Source organism: Anolis carolinensis, unplaced genomic scaffold (genome assembly GCF_035594765.1).
Source record: "Anolis carolinensis isolate JA03-04 unplaced genomic scaffold, rAnoCar3.1.pri scaffold_12, whole genome shotgun sequence".
In the NCBI taxonomy this organism is placed as follows: Eukaryota; Metazoa; Chordata; class Lepidosauria; order Squamata; family Dactyloidae; genus Anolis; species Anolis carolinensis.
This window is the reverse complement of record NW_026943823.1, coordinates 21,375,542-21,394,306: the sequence shown is the minus strand read 5'-3', so window position 1 is coordinate 21,394,306 and position 18,765 is coordinate 21,375,542. Positions and strand designations below refer to the sequence as shown.

The 18,765-nt window shown below is 38.0% G+C and overlaps 1 protein-coding gene across 3 annotated transcripts in view; it reads right to left on the bottom strand.

Moving 5' to 3' along the window:
• Positions 1-18,765, bottom strand: part of nexmif (neurite extension and migration factor) — a 183,680-nt gene that overhangs the window by 48,423 nt on the left and 116,492 nt on the right. For all 3 annotated transcript variants that reach the window (XM_062964068.1, XM_062964069.1, XM_062964067.1), the window contains exon 3: positions 4,878-5,000. The gene's annotated coding sequence lies outside the window, so the exon portion shown is untranslated. The remainder of the gene's footprint in view (positions 1-4,877; positions 5,001-18,765) is intronic.

Below are 18,765 nucleotides of genomic sequence, written 5' to 3'. Positions count from 1 at the left end.
TCTCAAAGGGTTTTTGCCCCATTTTCTTGCACAACGCCGGGGAAATATCCACCTCCAGTTTCACCAAGGAAACGGGACGGAAACAGGTTAATAATACCCAGGCCCTGTTCCATAAGAAGCCCCTAAATATATTGCTTTTTAGCAAGGGCCCTTCAGGCGAACACTTGAGAGCTTTTACCGAAGGCTGGCAGATTCCAAAGGCGTTTTATTCGGAGACGATGGAGGCAAGAATAAACACCATTGAAAGGCAGAACACGGAATTATGGTTTCGCCAAGGGAAGCCAATATAATTCTCACCTTTTGGGGTTGCCTCTTATTGTTTAGCTGTTCCTAAAACTCGCAAGGCCCATAATGAGAACTACAATACCCACAATGGAACTACAACGCCCAGATTGAGAACTATCATGCCTAGAATGTGAACTGGAATGAGAACGACAAGTTTAATGGGTTGCTGTGAGTTTTCTGGGCTGCCTGGCCATGTTCCAGAAGCATTCTCTCCTGACGTTTTGCCCACATCTATGGCAGGCATCCTCAGAGGTGGTGAGGTCTGTGGGAAACTAGGCAAGTGGGGTTTATATATCAGGGTGGAAGAAAGAAGTCTTGTCTCTTTGAGGCAAGTGTGAACGACGCAATTGTCCACCTTGATTAGCATTGAATAGTCTTGCAGCTTCAAAGCCTGGTTGCTTCCTGCCTGGGGGAATCCTTGGTTGGGAGGTGTTAGCTGGCCCTGGTTGTTTCCTGTCTGGAATTCCCCTGTTTTCTGAGTGTAAGGTGAACTGTAATGCCCAGAATATGAACTGCAATGCCCAAAATGGAACTATAAAGCCAAGAATGTGAAGTACAAAACCCAGAATGTTAATTGCAATGTCTGGAATGGAACTCTAATGCCCAGAATGTGAACTACAACACCCAGAATGTGAACTGTATTGCCCAGAATATGAATTAAAATGCCCAGAATATAAACTGCAATCCCAGAATATGAATGATAATACCCAGAAGGTGAATGCCCAGAATATGAACTATAATGCCCAAAATGGAACTATAAAGCCAGGAATGTGAAGTACAAAACCCAGAATGTGATTTGCAATGCCCAGAATGGAACCCTATTACCCAAAATGGAACTATAAAGCCAAGAATATGAAGTACAAAACCCAGAATGTTAATTGTAATGTCTGGAATGGAACTCCAATGCCCGGAATGTGAACTACAACACCCAGAATGTGAATTTCAATGCCCAGAATGGAACTGTAATGCCCAGAATGAGAGTTATAATGCCCAGATTGTGACCTATAGTGCCTGGAACGACACTCTTAATGCCCAGAATGGGACTCGAATGCCCAGAATGAGAACTATAACACCCAGAATATGAACTGTATTGCTCAGAGTTTGCCTCTCGGGGAGTTGGTATTGAAACTACAACTCCCAGAATCTCATAGCACCGAACCATGTGGCGTCAAACGACTGTGGATTCACCCCGAACGAGTGCTTTGTGTTTCCTTCCTCGCGACGTACTATCTCGAGGGAAAATACAGCTGACAAAATCGTGAAGACAAAGGTTGACTTGTCTCCCGTTCCGAAATATAATTGGCTCCGTCAGCTAGAACACAATGCCCTAAAAGGACGCAAAAAATAATATTTGGGTATTGAGATCCATGCTGCAGATGGTGCGCCAGATGAAGATCAAGCCGCTCACCACGTTCCCGGCAATGAGGGTATGTCTATATGCAAAAGATATCGCTTATCTCTCAACCCTGAGCGAATAAACTGGCCTGAAATGGGAATTAATACATTGCAAAGCTGGCGATTGAGGGTGAACTCTGGCACATCAACAGCTTTGGGATTATTTGACAAAGGAGGACATTGAAGAAAGCACAGATGCATGGAGATAAAAGCCAGCCTTGGGGTGCATCTACACCAGGGGTCCCCAAACTTTTAAAGCCGAGGGCCGGTCCACAATCTTTCAGACTGTTGAGGGGCTGAATTATCATTTGAAAAAAAAAAATTACAAACAAATTCCTATGCACACTGCACATTTATTTATTTATTTGCTACATTTATATCCCGCCCTTCTCATCCCGAAGGGGACTCAGAGCGGCTTACAAATTAAATTTACATACAATATTATACTACTAGCATAGCACAATACTGGTAATAAATTACTATATTGTACTGTATCGATATATTGTAATTTTTTAAAATGCCTTTTAAATTTATTTGTGTGTTTTTGTATTTGATATTTATATTTGATATCACTGTATGCTGGTTTTATATCCGTGAGCCGCCCCGAGTCCCTCTGGGGAGATGGTGGCGGGGTACAAAAATAAAATTATTATTATTATATTATTATTATTGGTAATATTACATGTAAAATATAATATATAATTAATATTATTATATTGTATTATTAGTATTATATCGTATTGCAAATAATATTATGAATACTATATGTATATACGATATGTTATAATTATTATATATTATTGTAAATTATATTGTATATATAAATATATATAAACACACACATACACATATACTGCACATGTCTTATTTGTAGTGCAACAACAACAACAATGAAAGAACAATACAATATTTAAAAATGAAAACAATTTTAACCAACATAAACCTATTAGGATTTCAATGGAAAGTGTGGGCCTGCTACTGGCCAATGAGATAGTCAAGTTAATTAGGATTGTTGTTGTTGTTGTTGTTGTTGTTGTTGTATGCCTTCAAGTCATGTCAGACTTTGGCCGAGCCTAAGTCTAAAATTAATTATTTATTTACTGCATTTATTGACTACATTTATATCCCACCCTTCTCACCCCGAAGGGAACTCAGAGCAGCTGTACATATAATATATTATATTGTTAGCATAACACAATATTAGCATTATATATTACTATATTGAACTATACCACTATACTATTATATAATATGTGATATATAACATATAATTAATATTATTATATGGTATTACTATTAGTATTATATTGTATAACATAAGATTATTATCAATATTATAAGTATATACAATATATTATATTATTAAGACTGATATAAAAATATTATATTATAAAACTGAGGGCAGGGGCCAGGTAAATGACCTTGGAGGGCCGCATCCGGCCCCTGGGCCTTAGTTTGGGGACCCCTGATCTACACTGTAGAAAGAATGCAGCCATGGCTTAATGCAATAGGATCTTGGGAGATGTAGTTTCGCTCACAAAGAGGGCTGAGGCCCCACCAAACTGCAACTTCTGAAACTCCATAGCATTGAGCCTTGGCAGTTAATGTTCTGAACAGGAACTGTAATGCCCAGGAGGTGAAGTGCAATAGCCAAGTGAACTAGAATATCCAGAATATGAAATATTATGCCCAGAGTGCAAAATACCATGGTCAGAATGTGGCTTTAACTCGGTCCGGATTAAGGTTTATGTGGACGAATGGATTAAGTATTTTTATTGTACTGTTTTAAATGTACTTATTGGATTATTTTAAATTGATTGTTTTAATTGTTATGTTTTATTTTTGTACTGTATACCGGCATTGAATTTGCCAGATTGTGAGCCGCCCTGAGTCCCTTCGGGTGAGAAGGGCGGCATAGAAATGATGGAAATAAATAATAATAAATAAACTAGAATGCTCAAAATGTGCAATCTCCCTCGCTCACTTACCAGGCTGAGTCCCTGCAGCGGTGACGGCAGCACCAGGACCTGGCGGGGTGAGTGAGAGAGGGCCTTTGCCGCCCTCCTTCACTCACCTGCCCTTCGTTCCTCAACTCCTTCGCCAGGCCGGGTCCCGGCAACATGGGGCCTGGCCTGGCGAAGGAGCGAGTGAGCGAGTGAGGGAAGGAGGACTTTTGCTGCCCTCCTACACTCACCTGCCCTCCGTTCCTCGCTCACTCACCTGGCCGGGTTCCGGCAGCACGGGGCCCGGCCTAGTGAAGGAGTGAGCGAGCGAGTGAGGGAAGGAGGGCTTTTGCTGCCCTCCTTCACTCACCCGCCCTCTGTCCCTCACTCACTCACCTGGCTGGGTTCCGGCAGCACAGGGTCCGGCCTGGTGAAGGAGTGAGCAAGTGAGTGAGGGAAGGAGGGCCTATGCTGCCCTCCTTCACTCACCCGCCCTCCGTCCCTCGCTCACTCACCCAGCTGGGTTCTGGCAACACGGGGCCCAGCCTGGCAAAATAGCGAGCGAGTGAGTGAGGGAAGGAGGGCCTTGGCCACCCTCCTTCACTCACCCGCCCTCCGTCCCTTGCTCACTCACCCGGCTGGGTTCCGGCAGCATGGAGCCCGGCTTGGCGAAGTAGTGAGCGACCGAGTGAGCGAAAGAGGGCCTTTGCCGCCCTCCTTTACTCTCCCACTCGCGTCCTTCGCTCACTCACCCGGCTGGGTTCCGACAGCACCGGGACCCGGCGGAGTGAGTGAGTGAGAGCGAGAGCGAGTGGGGAAGGACATTTGCCTCGGATAATACAGAGTGTCAGATAAGCGGGACTCGGATAAGCAGGACTCAGATAAGCGAGACTCAGATAAGCGGGACTCGGATAAGCGGGACTCGGATAAGCGGGACTCGGATAAGCGGGACTCGGATAAGCGGGACTCGGATAAGCGGGACTCGGATAAGCGGGACTCGGATAAGCGGGACTCGGATAAGCGGGACTCGGATAAGCGGGACTCGGATAAGCGGGACTCGGATAAGTGGGACTCGGATAAGCGGGACTCGGATAAGCGGGACTCGGATAAGCGGGACTCTACTGTACCTAGAATATGAGCTATAATGACCGAAATGTGAACTGGGACATTGCTTCCTGCCCCAGTTCCATCCATTCAGCCTGGACCCTCTTGGCATATGCTTTGCAGCAGGACACGGGTTGCTTTTCCCCTTACCTTCCGAAGTGATTCCGGCATTATTCCGGCGCCGTGTCCCGCTTCCTCCGTGGGCGATTCCTCGCGGCCCCTTTTCCTTCTAGGATCGGCTTCCCCGAAAGCGGTGCCGGAGGCTGGGGTGGGCTGCAAAATCAAGGCAGGCGCCTTAGTGCCAAGTTGCCCTTCCATCGGCTCGCAGATCCAGTTCAATTACATTAATGCAATCAACTCAAATGCCTCCTACAGCTTCTGTCACCACATAGGAACACTGCGGCTGTCAAAAGGAAAAGGCAGCCGTCGTGGATACGTGGGAGACAAATCAACATACTATATTAGAGAAAAGGATGTTTGGGAGAGGATAATCCAGGACACATCTATATATATAAAAGAGTAATGGCATCAGGGCACCGGACAAAACTACAAAAATACAGGCCCCCCAACCTCGAAATTTGACAACACAACCCATCATTCATGGCTCTAGGTTAATACAACATAAAGAAAAGAAAAATAAAGTCCTAATTAGAGAGAGAGGAATAATTGCTTTCATCCAATTGCTGCCAGTTAGAAGGCTAAGCTCCTCCAACTTGGTCTCCTAGCAACCCAATAAAAAATAATAAAAAACACTAAAAATTAATACAATAAAATACTATAATAACAGAAAATAACTAAAAATAATACAAGAAAATAATAAAATATAATAAATAAAAATATAACTTACAATAAAATTAATAAAAAATGCAAATAAAGTCAAATAAAAATTACACAACAATTTTTAACCAATACCACCACCACTTTGCCACAGCAACGCGTGGCCGGGCACAGCTAGTCTATATATATAAAAGAGTGATGGCATCAGGGCAGCAGACAAAACAACAAAACTACAGGCCCCCCAACCTCGAAATTTGACAACACAACCCATCATTCATGGCTCTAGGTTGATACAACATAAAGAAAAGAAAAATAAAGTCCTAATTACAGGGAAAGGAATACAGTAGAGTCTCACTTATCCAAGCTAAATGGGCCAGCAGAAGCTTGTATAAGTGAATATCTTGGATAATAAGGAGGGATTAAGGAAAACATCAAATTAGGTTATCATTTTACAAATTAAGCACCAAAACATCATGTTATACAACAAATTTGACAGAAAAAGTAGTTCAATACACACTAATGCTATGTAGTAATTACTGTATTTACGAATTTAGCACCAAAATGTATTGAAAACATTGACTACAAAAATGCGTTGGATAAGCGAGTGTTGGATAAGTGAGACTCTACTGTATTCCTAAAACATAGTAACCTATAACTCTAGTTAGAAATAGTTTGCATGGATTTTGCTTTGAAAATATCTTGACTTTGAGTGAATTGTAAAATACCGTATATACTCGAGTATAAGCCGACCTGAATATAAGCCGAGGCACCTAATTTTACCACAAAAAAACTGGGGAAACATTGACTCCAGTATAAGCTGAGGGTGGTAAATTTCAGAAATAAAAATAGATACCAATAAAATTACATTAATTGAGGCATCAGTAGGTTAAATGTTTTTGAATATTTACATCAAGCTCAAACTTAAGATAAGACTGTCCAACTCTGATCCAATCATTCTCATCTTCTTCAATGTCAATGTGCTTATGTATCTTTTTAATAATAAGAGAATAAAATAATACATGTAATAATAATAATAATAATAACTACAGTAAAATAATACAAGTACAGTAGAGTCTCACTTATCCAAGACTCGCTTATCCAAGCCTCTGGATAATCCAAGCCATTTTTGTAGTCAATGTTTTCAATATATCCTGATATTTTGGTGCTAAATTCGTAAATACAGTCATTACAACATAACATTACTGTGTATTGAACTACTTTTTCTGTCAGATTTGTTGTAAAACATGAAGTTTTGGTGATTAATTTGTAAAATCATAACCTAATTTGATGTTCAATAGGCTTTTCCTTAATCCCTCCTTATTATCCAAGATATTCGCTTATCCAAGCTTCTGCTGGCCCGTTTAGCTTGGATAAGTGAGACTCTACTGTAATAATAAATAGAGTAAAAGAATAAATGCAATAATAATAAGATCAGAGTGAAATAATAAATGTATTATTAATAATAATAAAAATAGAGTAAAATAAATTTAACAACACCAATAATAATAGAGAAAAATAATAAATGTACCATATATTTTCGAGTATAAGCTGACCCAAATATAAGCCAAGCAGGACCCTCACCCGAGTATAAGCCGAGGGGGGATTTTTCAGTCTTAAAAAAAGGGCTGAAAAACTAGGCTTATACTCGAGTATATAAGTCCATAATATTCATTAAGAAGCAGAGAATCTTGCAATTACACATAGACAGAATGACTCCAAATGCAGTTTTTAAAAAGGTTTAAATATGAGTGGAGCCTTGCATTGACAAATATTCCCCAATTCCGGATCGTGTGTTTATTTTTAAGCCATGACAGTTGAAACATGAGTGGTTTCAGCTTGCTGGCATCTCCCCGTTGTTTTGATTTTGAGCAGGTATCGAATGCGAAGTAAACTGTCAGCTGTCAAATATTAAACCTCCATGCATATTGTCTATCAAACTCTGTTGGCACATGCTGCGCTTAAATACATATATCTATAGGAAACATCGCAATGTTTCGCAGTTCATTGTCAACTATTGGGTATTTCTGGATGTCACATCTGCAGGTAAGTGCAAAAAACATACAGGAAAGCATTCATCCGTCTCAAACTTAGTTCTAAGATATTTGGAAAACCCATACAAATTTATTATTATTTATTATTTATTTAATACATTCTTATCCCGCCCTTCTCACCCCGAAGGGGACTCAGAGCGGCTTACAGATTAAATAAACATACAATATTATATTATTAGCATAGCACAATACTGGCAATAAATTACTATATTGTACTATATCTATGTATTGTAATATTATTAATAATATTACATGTAATATATAATATACTAGCTGTGCCCGGCCACGCGTTGCTTTGGCAAAGTGGTGGTGGTATTGGTTAGAAATTGTTGTGTAATTTTTATTTGACGTTATTTGCATTTTTAATTAATTTTATTGTAAGTTATATTTTTATTTATTATATTTTATTATTTTCTTGTATTATTTTTAGTTATTTTCTGTTATTATAGTATTTTATTGTATCAATTTTTTTAGTGTTTTTTATTATTTTTTATTGGGTTGCTAGGAGACCAAGTTGGAGGAGCTTAGCCTTCTAACTGGCAGCAATGGGATGAAAACAATTATTCCTCTCCCTCTAATTAGGACTTTATTTTTCTTTTCTTTTTGTTGTATGAACGTAGAGGCATGGATGAGAGGTTGTGCTGCCAAGTTTAGTGTTTCTGGGATGTGTAGTTTTGTTGTTTTGTCCTAGGCCGAAATTTCATTACCCTTTTATATATATAGATAGATATTATTAATAATATTACATGTAATATATAATATATAATTAATATTATTATATTGTATTATTAGTATTGTATTACAAAATATTATTAATATTACATGCATATACAATATATTATAATATTGTATATTATTGTAAATTATATTGCATATATGTAAACAAATCATTCTGATGTATGTGCAAGGAGCAAATCAATGGGGAAATGGTGGAAAAGATAACATCATAATAGCAACAATAATAGAATAAAAATAATAAATGTACTGTATATACTCGAGTATAAGCCTAGTTTTTCAGCCTTTTTTTTAAAGACTGAAAAAGCCTCCCTCGGCTTATACTTGGGTGAGGGTCCTGGTTGGCTTATATTTGGGTCAGCTTATACTCAAGAATATATGGTACATTTATTATTTTTCTCTATTATTATTGGTATTATTACATTTATTTTTTCTCTATTATTGTTGCTACTATTACATTTATTTTACTTTATTATTATTATTATTATTATTATTATTATTGCATTACTCTATTTATTATTACATGTATTATTTCCTGTATTTATTATTATTATTATTATTATTATTATTATTATTATTATTATTATTATTATTGCATTACTCTATTTATTATTACATGTATTGTTTCCTGTACTTATTATTATTATTATTATTATTATTATTATTATTATTATTATTATTATTATTACATGTATTATTTTACTCTATTATTATTAAAAGGATACATAAGCACATTTACATTGAAGAAGATGAGAATAATGATTGGATCAGAGTTGGACAGTCTTATCTTAAATTTGAGCTTGATGTAAACATTCAAAAACATTTAACCCACTGATGTGTCAGTTAATGTAATTTTATTGGTATCTATTTTTATTTCTGAAATTTACCACCCTCGGCTTATACTGGAGTCAGTGTTTTCCCAGTTTTTTTTGTGGTAGCCTCGGCTTATATTCGGGTTGGCTTACACTTGAGTATATACAGTAAATAGAAATGCAAGTCCATCAAGACACATATATTAAAATGCATCAAAATCATTCATTCATTTATTTATTACTAGCTGTGCCCGGCCACGCGTTGCTGTGGCGAAGTATGGTGGTATGGGAAATAAAGTATTGAGGAATTGGTGATAGTTAAGGTAAAGGCTCCCCTGGGCTGAGTGGGTTGCTAGGAGACCAAGTGAGCGGAGCTTAGCCTTCTAACTGGCAGCAATTGGATAAAAACAATTATTCCTCTCCCTCTAATTAGGAATTTATTTGTCTTTTCTTTTTGTTGTATCAACCTAGAGGCATGGATGAGGGGTTGTGCTGTCAATTTTCGAGGTTGTGGGGTGTTTACTTTTGTTGTTTTGTCCGCTGCCGTGATGCCATCACTCTTTTATATATATATAGATTTATTACAATATTTATATCCCACCCTTCTCACCCAACAGGGGACTCAGGGCGGCTTACAAAAAACACATATATAAAAATTATACAGTGCAATATAAATCAGTTAAAAATTATTCATGCCAACAAAACATCCTCTTAATTCCATAATTTAAAGTTGAGAGGATACTATTACTAGCATCAAATTGCCCCAAACAAGGATGCAATGAAGTTACATTCCAACAATCGTACTTTCTGGGATAATAAGTAGCAATTGTCTGTTCCTTTTTTGAAGTAACATGTATATGTTGCTTGATGGAAGACAAAACATTTTGTTGTATAAAAAGGTTGGTGTAATAAGTAACTGGAAACTTGTTACTTGTTGCACCCAGAAAGCCATTCTGTATTCACTTGTTGCATGGCTTTTGGAAATACTATAACAGGGGTCCTCAAACTTTTTTATCCGAGGGCCGGTCCACAATCCTTCAGACTGTTGAGGGGCCGGATTATCATTTGAAAAAAAAATTCAAACAAATTCCGATGCACACGGCACATGTCTTATTTGTAGTGCAAAAACAACAACAACAACAAGAACAATGAAAGAACAATACAATATTTAAAAATAAAAACAATTTTAACCAACATACATTTATCAGGATTTCAATGGGAAGTGTGGTCCTGCTTCTGGCCAAGGAGATAGTCAAGTTAATTAGGATGGTTGTTGTTGTTGTTGTTGTTGTTGTTGTGTGCCTTCAAGTCATTTCAGACTTTGGGCGAGCCTAAGTCTAAAATTTATTTATTTATTTACTGCATTTATTTACTACATTTGTATCACACCCTTCTCACCCCAAAGGGGACTCAGAGTGGCTTACACATTATATGTACATACAATATATTATATTATTAGCATAGCACAATATTAGCATTATATATTACTTTATGGAACTATACCACTATACTGTAATATTATGAGTAATATTATATGTAATATAGAATATATAATTAATATTATTATGTGGTATCATTATTAGTGTTATATTGTATTACATTATATTATTATTGTCAATATTATATGTATATTCAATATATTATATTCTAAAACTGAGGGCGGGGGCCAGGTCAATGACCTCGGAGGGCCGCATCCGGCCCCCGGGCCTTAGTTTGGGGACCCCTGGTCTATAACTTCATCCTATCCTTGCTAACTCTTACTAAATGCCTTTCCAAGGTGAGTCTACACCAGGCATGGGCAAACTTTGGCCCTCCAGGAGTTTTGGACTTCAACTCCCACAATTCCTTTTTTTTAAAAATCAATTTTTATTGATGCTTTCAACATAAAATTACAATAGAATCGAAGTATAACATAAATTGAGTCGGGGAGGGGCGGGGGGAAGGGGAGAAGAAGAGAAGTGAGAAAACCAACATTAATGTCCATAATCCCGAACAGGAAAAGAAAATCGAAAACCGCGATGGAACAAAACTAACCAAGAGATAGAGAAAAGAAGGAGAAAAGAAATAAAATAAAGAAAAAATTTTAAAAAAAAAATAAAGAAAAAAATAGCATACATTTCTTTTCAAATGACTTCCATCTTTTACACCAGGGATCCTCAAACTTTTAAAGCAAAGGGCCGGTCCACAATCCTTCAGACTACTGAGGGGCCGAATTATCATTTGAAAAAAAATACGAACAAATTCCTATGCACACTGCACATGTCTTATTTGTAGTGCAAAACAACAACAACAATAAAGAACAATGCAATATTTAAAAATGAAAACAATCTTAGCCAAGGGTTGTTGTATGTCTTTCGGGCTGTGTGGCCATGTTCCAGAAGCATTCTCTCCTGACGTTTCGCCCACATCTATGGCAGGCATCCTCAGAGGTTGTGAGGTATGAGGATGCCTGCCATAGATGTGGGCAAAACGTCAGGAGAGAATGCTTCTGGAACATGGCCACACAGCCCGAAAGACATACAACAACCCTGTGATCCCGGCCATGAAAGCCTTCGACAACACAATCTTAACCAACATAAGCCTATCAGGATTTCAATGGAAAGTGTGGGTCTGCTACTGGCCAATGAGATAGTCAAGTTAATTAGGATTGGTGTTGTTGTTGTTGTTGTTGTTGTTGTGTGCCTTCAAGTCATTTCAGAATTTGGGTGAGTCTAAGTGTAAAATTAATTATTTATTTACTTACTACATTTATTTACTACATTTATATCCCACCCTTCTTACCCCGAAGGGGTATATAATATAATATAATATAATATAATATAATATAATATAATATAATATAATATAATATAATATAATATCATTAGCATAGCACGATATTAGCATTATACATTACTATATTGAACTATACCACTATACTGTAATACTATATTAATATATAACATAATTAATATTATTATATGGTATTATTATTAGTATTATATTGTATAACATTATAATATTTTTATCAATATTATATGTATATACAATATATTATATTATTAAAACTGATATAAAATATATTATAAAACTGAGGGTGGGGGCCAGGTAAATGACCTTGGAGGGCCGCATCCGGCCCCCGGGCCTTAGTTTGGGGACCCCTGTTTTACACAGTATCTTATATGAATACAATTTCGTAATCTTTTCCTCAACCGACTCTGTCTGGAGTCTCTATAATACATATTGCCTTCTATTTACATTCTTTGTTGCTTTATAGACCTTATCTTCTATTAAATAATCACATTATGTTCTTCTTCCTTCAAATAATTTTTGACCATTTCCCAGTCTGTCTGTTTTTTTCAGTCTACCTTGACTATTTTTAATAAGTATGTTAATTTGTCCATGTTCATTATTTCCCAGATTTTGTTAATCCAGCCTCTTCCCTCCGGCATTTCTTTGTCTTTCCAGTGTTTAGCAAAATTCATTCTGGCTGCGGTAATAAGATGATTAAATAGGATGTCCTTATTTCTATCTTTTTCTATATTTAACATCCCTAGGAGGAAATATTTTGGTTCCAGATCTATTCTAATTTCCAACATCTTTTGAATTTTCTGATGAATTTCTTTCCAATAGGCCTTAGCCTTTTGGCAAGTCCACCAGCAGTGAAAAAAGGTCCCTACTTGTTCTCTACATTTCCAACATTTGTTTGATGACTTTTTATTAAATTTTGCGATTTTTTGTGGTGTCCAATACCATCTATAAAATATTTTAATCCAATTTTCTTTCATATCCATTGCATAAGTGAATTTGAGTGAATAAGTTGCATAGCCGACAGGCTGTTAGGAATTGTGGGAGTTGAAGTCCAAAACGCCTGGAGGGCCAAAGTTTGCCCATATAAACACTATAGATTGTCTACACTATAGATTGTCTACTTACCTGGCCCCCGCCTTCAGTTTTATAATATAATAATTTGTATTAGTTTTAATAATATAATATATTGTATATACATATAATATTGATAATAATCTTATGTTATACAATATAATACTAATAGTAATACCATATGATAATATTAATTATATGTTATATATTACATATTATATAATAGTATAGTGGTATAGTTCAATATAGTAATATATAATGCTAATATTGTGTTATGCTAATAATATAATACATTGTATATACATATAATATTGATAATAATCTTATGTTATGCAATATAATACTAATAGTAATACCATATAATAATATTAATTATATGTTATATATTACATATAATATTACATTATAGTGGTATAGTTCAATATAGTAATATATAATGCTAATATTGTGTTATGCTAATAATATAATATATTGTATATACATATAATATTGATAATAATCTTATGTTATGCAATATAATACTAATAGTAATACCATATAATAATATTAATTATATGTTATATATTACATATAATATTACATTATAGTGGTATAGTTCAATATAGTAATATATAATGCTAATATTGTGCTATGCTAATAATATAATAAATTGTATGTACACACAGCTGCTTTGAGTCCCCTTCGGGGTGAGAAGGGTGGGACATACAGTAGAGTCTCACTTATCCAACACTCGCTTAGCCAACGTTCTGGATTATCCAACGCATTTTTGTAGTCAATGTTTTCAATATATCGTGATATTTTGGTGCTAAATTCATAAATACAGTAATTACTACATAGCATTACTGCGTATTGAACTACTTTTTCTGCCAAATTTGTTGTCTAACATGATGTTTTGGTGCTTAATTTGTAAAATCATAACCTAATTTGATGTTTAAAAGGCTTTTCCTTAATGCCTCCTTATTATCCAACATATTCGCTTATCCAACATTCTGCCGGCCCGTTTATGTTGGATAAGTGAGACTCTACTGTAAATGTAGTAAATAAATGCAGTAAATAAATAATTAATTTTAGACTTCGGCTCGGCCAAAGTCTGACATGACTTGAAGGCACACAACAACAACAACAACAACAATCCTAATTAACTTGACTATCTCATTGGCCAGTAGCAGGCCCACACTTTCCATTGAAATCCTAATAGGTTTATGTTGGTTAAAATTGTTTTCATTTTTAAATATTGTATTGCTCTTTCGTTGTTGTTGTTGTTGCACTACAAATAAGACATGTGCAGTGTGCATAGGAATTTGTTGTTTTTTTTTGTTTTTTTCAAATGATAATTCGGTCCCTCAACAGTCTGAAGGATTGTGGACCGGCCCTCTGCTTAAAAAGTTTGGGGAGCCCTGGTCTACACTATAGATTTGGTAAAGTTTGATACTAACGGTCATGGCCCAATGGTATTTCAGCTGCATTGTTTGGATTCCCGTGCTTTCTTTTTTCGCCTTTGACGGCGAGGAAGATAGAGACAAGTCGAAAACAACCGGAGGCTTTAAGCGCTCGGTGGCAGCTTGACACACAAGGGAAATAACCCTTTAATCCGACGTGGTGTATTTCATTTACTGCCGCGTTCTCCATTCTCCGAGATGTTATGAAAGGCATCCCGGGAGAGATCGGCGGCTTAACAAATACCCAGAGTTTGAACTTGATTCCAAAATGCAGGTGACCTTTCGTATGCTGCCAGCCCAGGAGAACAATGTCATGCCAAAATATATGTGCAGCTGCCCATCCATTTGCATGGGGTTTGCATGTGGTTGGGACTCTGGAAAAGAACCACAGGAGGAGAAACATTCCCTTTTATGATGAAACTAGCTTGGGGACCCGGCGGTGCCCGGGTCTTTGGAGAAAGGCATTGTTTGCCTGTGTTCCAAGATCTAATGTCTGCTGGGTACAGTGGGTGCGGATGAGCTACAACTCCCAAATGCAAGTCCCATCATCCATGGTCTATTCCCCTCCAAACCGCACCAGGGTGTAGAGCAGGGGTCCCCAAACTTTTAAAACAGGGGGCCAGTTCATGGTCCCTCAGACTGTTAGAGGGCTGGACTATCGTTTTTGAAAAAACTATGAACAAATTCCCATGCACACTGCACATATTTTATTTTGAAGTAAAAAAAAAAACGAAATGGGAACAAATAAGGCCTCAATGTTATAATAATAATAATAATAATAATAATAATAATAATAATAATAATAATACCATACAGTAAAGAATACACACAAAGGGTCAGAAAAATTCTCAAAAGCAAGCTCAATGGAGGCAACACCATCAAGGCCATAAACACCTGGGCCATACCTGTCATAAGATATACTGCTGGCATCATAAACTGGACACAGGTGGAACTGGACAATTTGGACAGAAAAACAAGAAAACTCATGACCATTCATCATTCACTTCATCCTCGCAGTGATGTTGACCGGCTATATCTGCCGAGAAGATCAGGGGGCAGAGGACTCTTGCAAGTCAAACAAGCAGTCAAAGAAGAAGAACATGCCCTGGCAGAAGATGTCAAGCAAAGTGAAGAACCTGCTTTGATTGAAGTCAAAAATCAGAAACCCCTCAAAGCACAGCAGACAAAAAACCAGTACAAGAAAACCACACTACAAACTAGAGCTGACAGCTGGCACAACAAAACATTGCGTGGAAAGTTCCTTGACAAAATTGAAGGAAAAGCTGATAAGGAGAAGACCTGGCTCTGGCTCACGAATGGGACCCTGAAGAAGGAGACAGAAGGCCTGATCCTTGCAGCCCAGGAGCAAGACATCAGGACAAAGGCCATTCAGGCCAAGATCGAAAAATCAGCTGATGACCCAAAATGCAGACTGTGCAAGGAAACCGACGAAACCATTGATCATATCCTCAGCTGCTGTAAGAAAATTGCACAGACAGACTACAAACAGAGGCACAACTGTGTGGCCCAAATGATCCATTGGAACTTATGCCTCAAGTACCACCTCCCAGCAGTAAAGAACTGGTGGGATCACAAACCTGCAAAAATAGTGGAAAATGAGCAGCAAAGATACTGTGGGACTTCCGAATCCAGACTGACAAAGTTCTGGAACACAACACACCAGACATCACAGTTGTGGAAAAGAAAAAGGTTTGGATCATTGATGTTGCCATCCCAGGTGACAGTCGCATTGACGAAAAACAACAGGAAAAACTCAGCCGCTATCAGGACCTCAAGATTGAACTGCAAAGACTCTGGCAGAAACCAGTGCAGGTGGTCCCGGTGGTGATGGGCACATTGGGTGCCGTGCCAAAAGATCTCAGCCGGCATTTGGAAGCAATAGACATTGACAAAATCACGATCTGCCAACTGCAAAAGGCCACCCTGCTGGGATCTGTGCGCATTATCCGAAAATATATCACACAGTCCTAGACACTTGGGAAGTGTTCAACTTGTGGTTTTGTGAAACGAAATCCAGCATGTCCATCTTGTTTGCTGTGTCATAATAAAATAATAATAATAATAATAATAATAATAACAACAATAATAATAACAACAACAACAGCATTTGGAAACAATCGACATTGACAAAATCACAATCTGCCAACTGCAAAAGGCCACCCTACTGGGATCTTCACACATCATCCAAAAATACATCACACAGTCCTAGACACTTGGGAAGTGTTCGACTTGTGATTTTGTGAAACGAAATCTAGCATATCTATCTTGTTTGCTGTGTCATAAAATATAATAATCATAATAAATAGGGTTGGAAGAGACCCCTTGGGCCATTTAGTCCAACCCCCTTCTACCTTTGTGCACCAAAAGCACAAGCAAAGCACCCCTGACAGATGGTCATCCAGCCTCAATGTTGTTAATTATAATAATAATAATAATAAATCACACAGTCCTAGACACTTGGGAAGTGTTCAACTTGTGATTTTGTGATACAAAATCCAGCATATATATCTCATTTGCTGTGTTATACTGTGTCCTTCTGTCAATAATCATAATCATAAACATAATAAAGAGGGTTGAAAGGGACCCCTTGGGCCATTTAGTCCAATCCCCTTCTGCCTTTGTGCACCAAAAGCACTAGAAAAACACCCCTTAATAATTCATAATTAATTAAATAATAATTAAAATCTATATATATATAAAAGAGTGATGGCATCACGGCAGCGGACAAATCAACAAAAGTAAACACCCCTCGAAAATTGACAGCACAACCCCTCATCCATGCCTCTAGGTTGATACAACAAAAAGAAAAGAAAGATAAAGTCTTAATTAGAGGGAGAGGAATAATTGTTTTTATCCAATTGCTGCCAGTTAGAAGGCTAAGCTCCGCTCACTTGGTCTCCTAGCAACCCACTCAGCCCAGGGGACCCTTTACCTTAACTACCACCAATTCCTCAATACTTTATTTCCCATACCACCAGACTTCGCCACAGCAACGCGTGGCCGGGCACAGCTAGTACTATTATAAACAAGCAAAGCTTTGGAAGGTGCCCACCAGGCGAGGGAGGAGGAGGAGCGAGCTGCCACCATGGGGGCCGGATAAATGGCTTCCATGTGGCCCCCGGGCCTTAGTTTGGGGACCCCTGCTCTAACTAATGATGGATCGGGACCAAACTTGGCACACATACCCCCCACGACCCAGTTTACATCCTGGTGTAGTTTGGGGGAGGACATACCAAGAATAATGGGACTTGCAGTACCTTCACACACTTCCAGAGACCACTGTGACCCCCATCAATGACTGATCAAGACCAAACTTGGCACTCAGCGCCCTGATGACTCACTCTAGACCAGGGGTCCCCAAACTTTTTAAACAGGGGGCCAGTTCACGATCCTTCAGACCGTTGGAGGGCCGGACTATAGTTGGCCACCGAGCAATAATAATTAATAATTATTAATAACATCATCAACAACAACAACAACAATAACAAAGAGGGTTGGAAGAGACCCTTTGGACCATTGAGTCCAATCCCCTTCTGCCTTTGTGCACCGAAAGCACAAGCAAAGCACCCCTGACAGATAGCCACCCAGCCTCAATGTTAATAATAATAATAATAATAATAATAATAATAATAATAATAATAATAAAGAGGGTTGGAAGAGACCCCTTGGGCCATTAAGTCCAACCCCCTTTTGCCTTTGTGCACCAAAAGCACAAGCAAAGCACCCCTGACAGATGGTCATCCAGCCTCAATGTTAATAATAATGATGATGATGATGATGATGATGATGAATTACTGAGCGGCATTCCATGGACGCCGATATTAAAAAACAAGGGAGTTAAGGATGGATGGGAGTTTTTCAAAAGTGAAATACTCAAGGCGCAAATGCAAACAGTGCCAACAAAGAAGAAAAATAAGACAAGTGCAAAGAAGCCAGAATGGATGTCCAAAGAACTTCTAACTGAGCTAAAGCTCAAAAGTGACATGCACCAAGAAGTGGAAAAGGGGAGAAATCACCAAAGAAGAATTCAAACGTATAGCCAACTCCTGTAGGGAAAAGGTTCGCAAGGCTAAAGCGCAAAATGAGCTCAGGCTTGCCAGGGACATAAAAAACAACAAAAAAGGCTTTTTTGCTTATGTTGGTAGAAAAAGGAAGAAAAAGGAGGCGATAGGGCCACTGCAAGGAGTAGATGGGGTGATGGTGACAGGGGACAGGGAAAAGGCAGAACTGCTTAATGCCTTCTTTGCCTCGGTCTTCTCACAAAAAGAAAGCCATCTTCAACCTCAGCAACACGGAATGGACGAAGGATTGGGGGAAATCCAACCCCAAATAGGGAAACAAG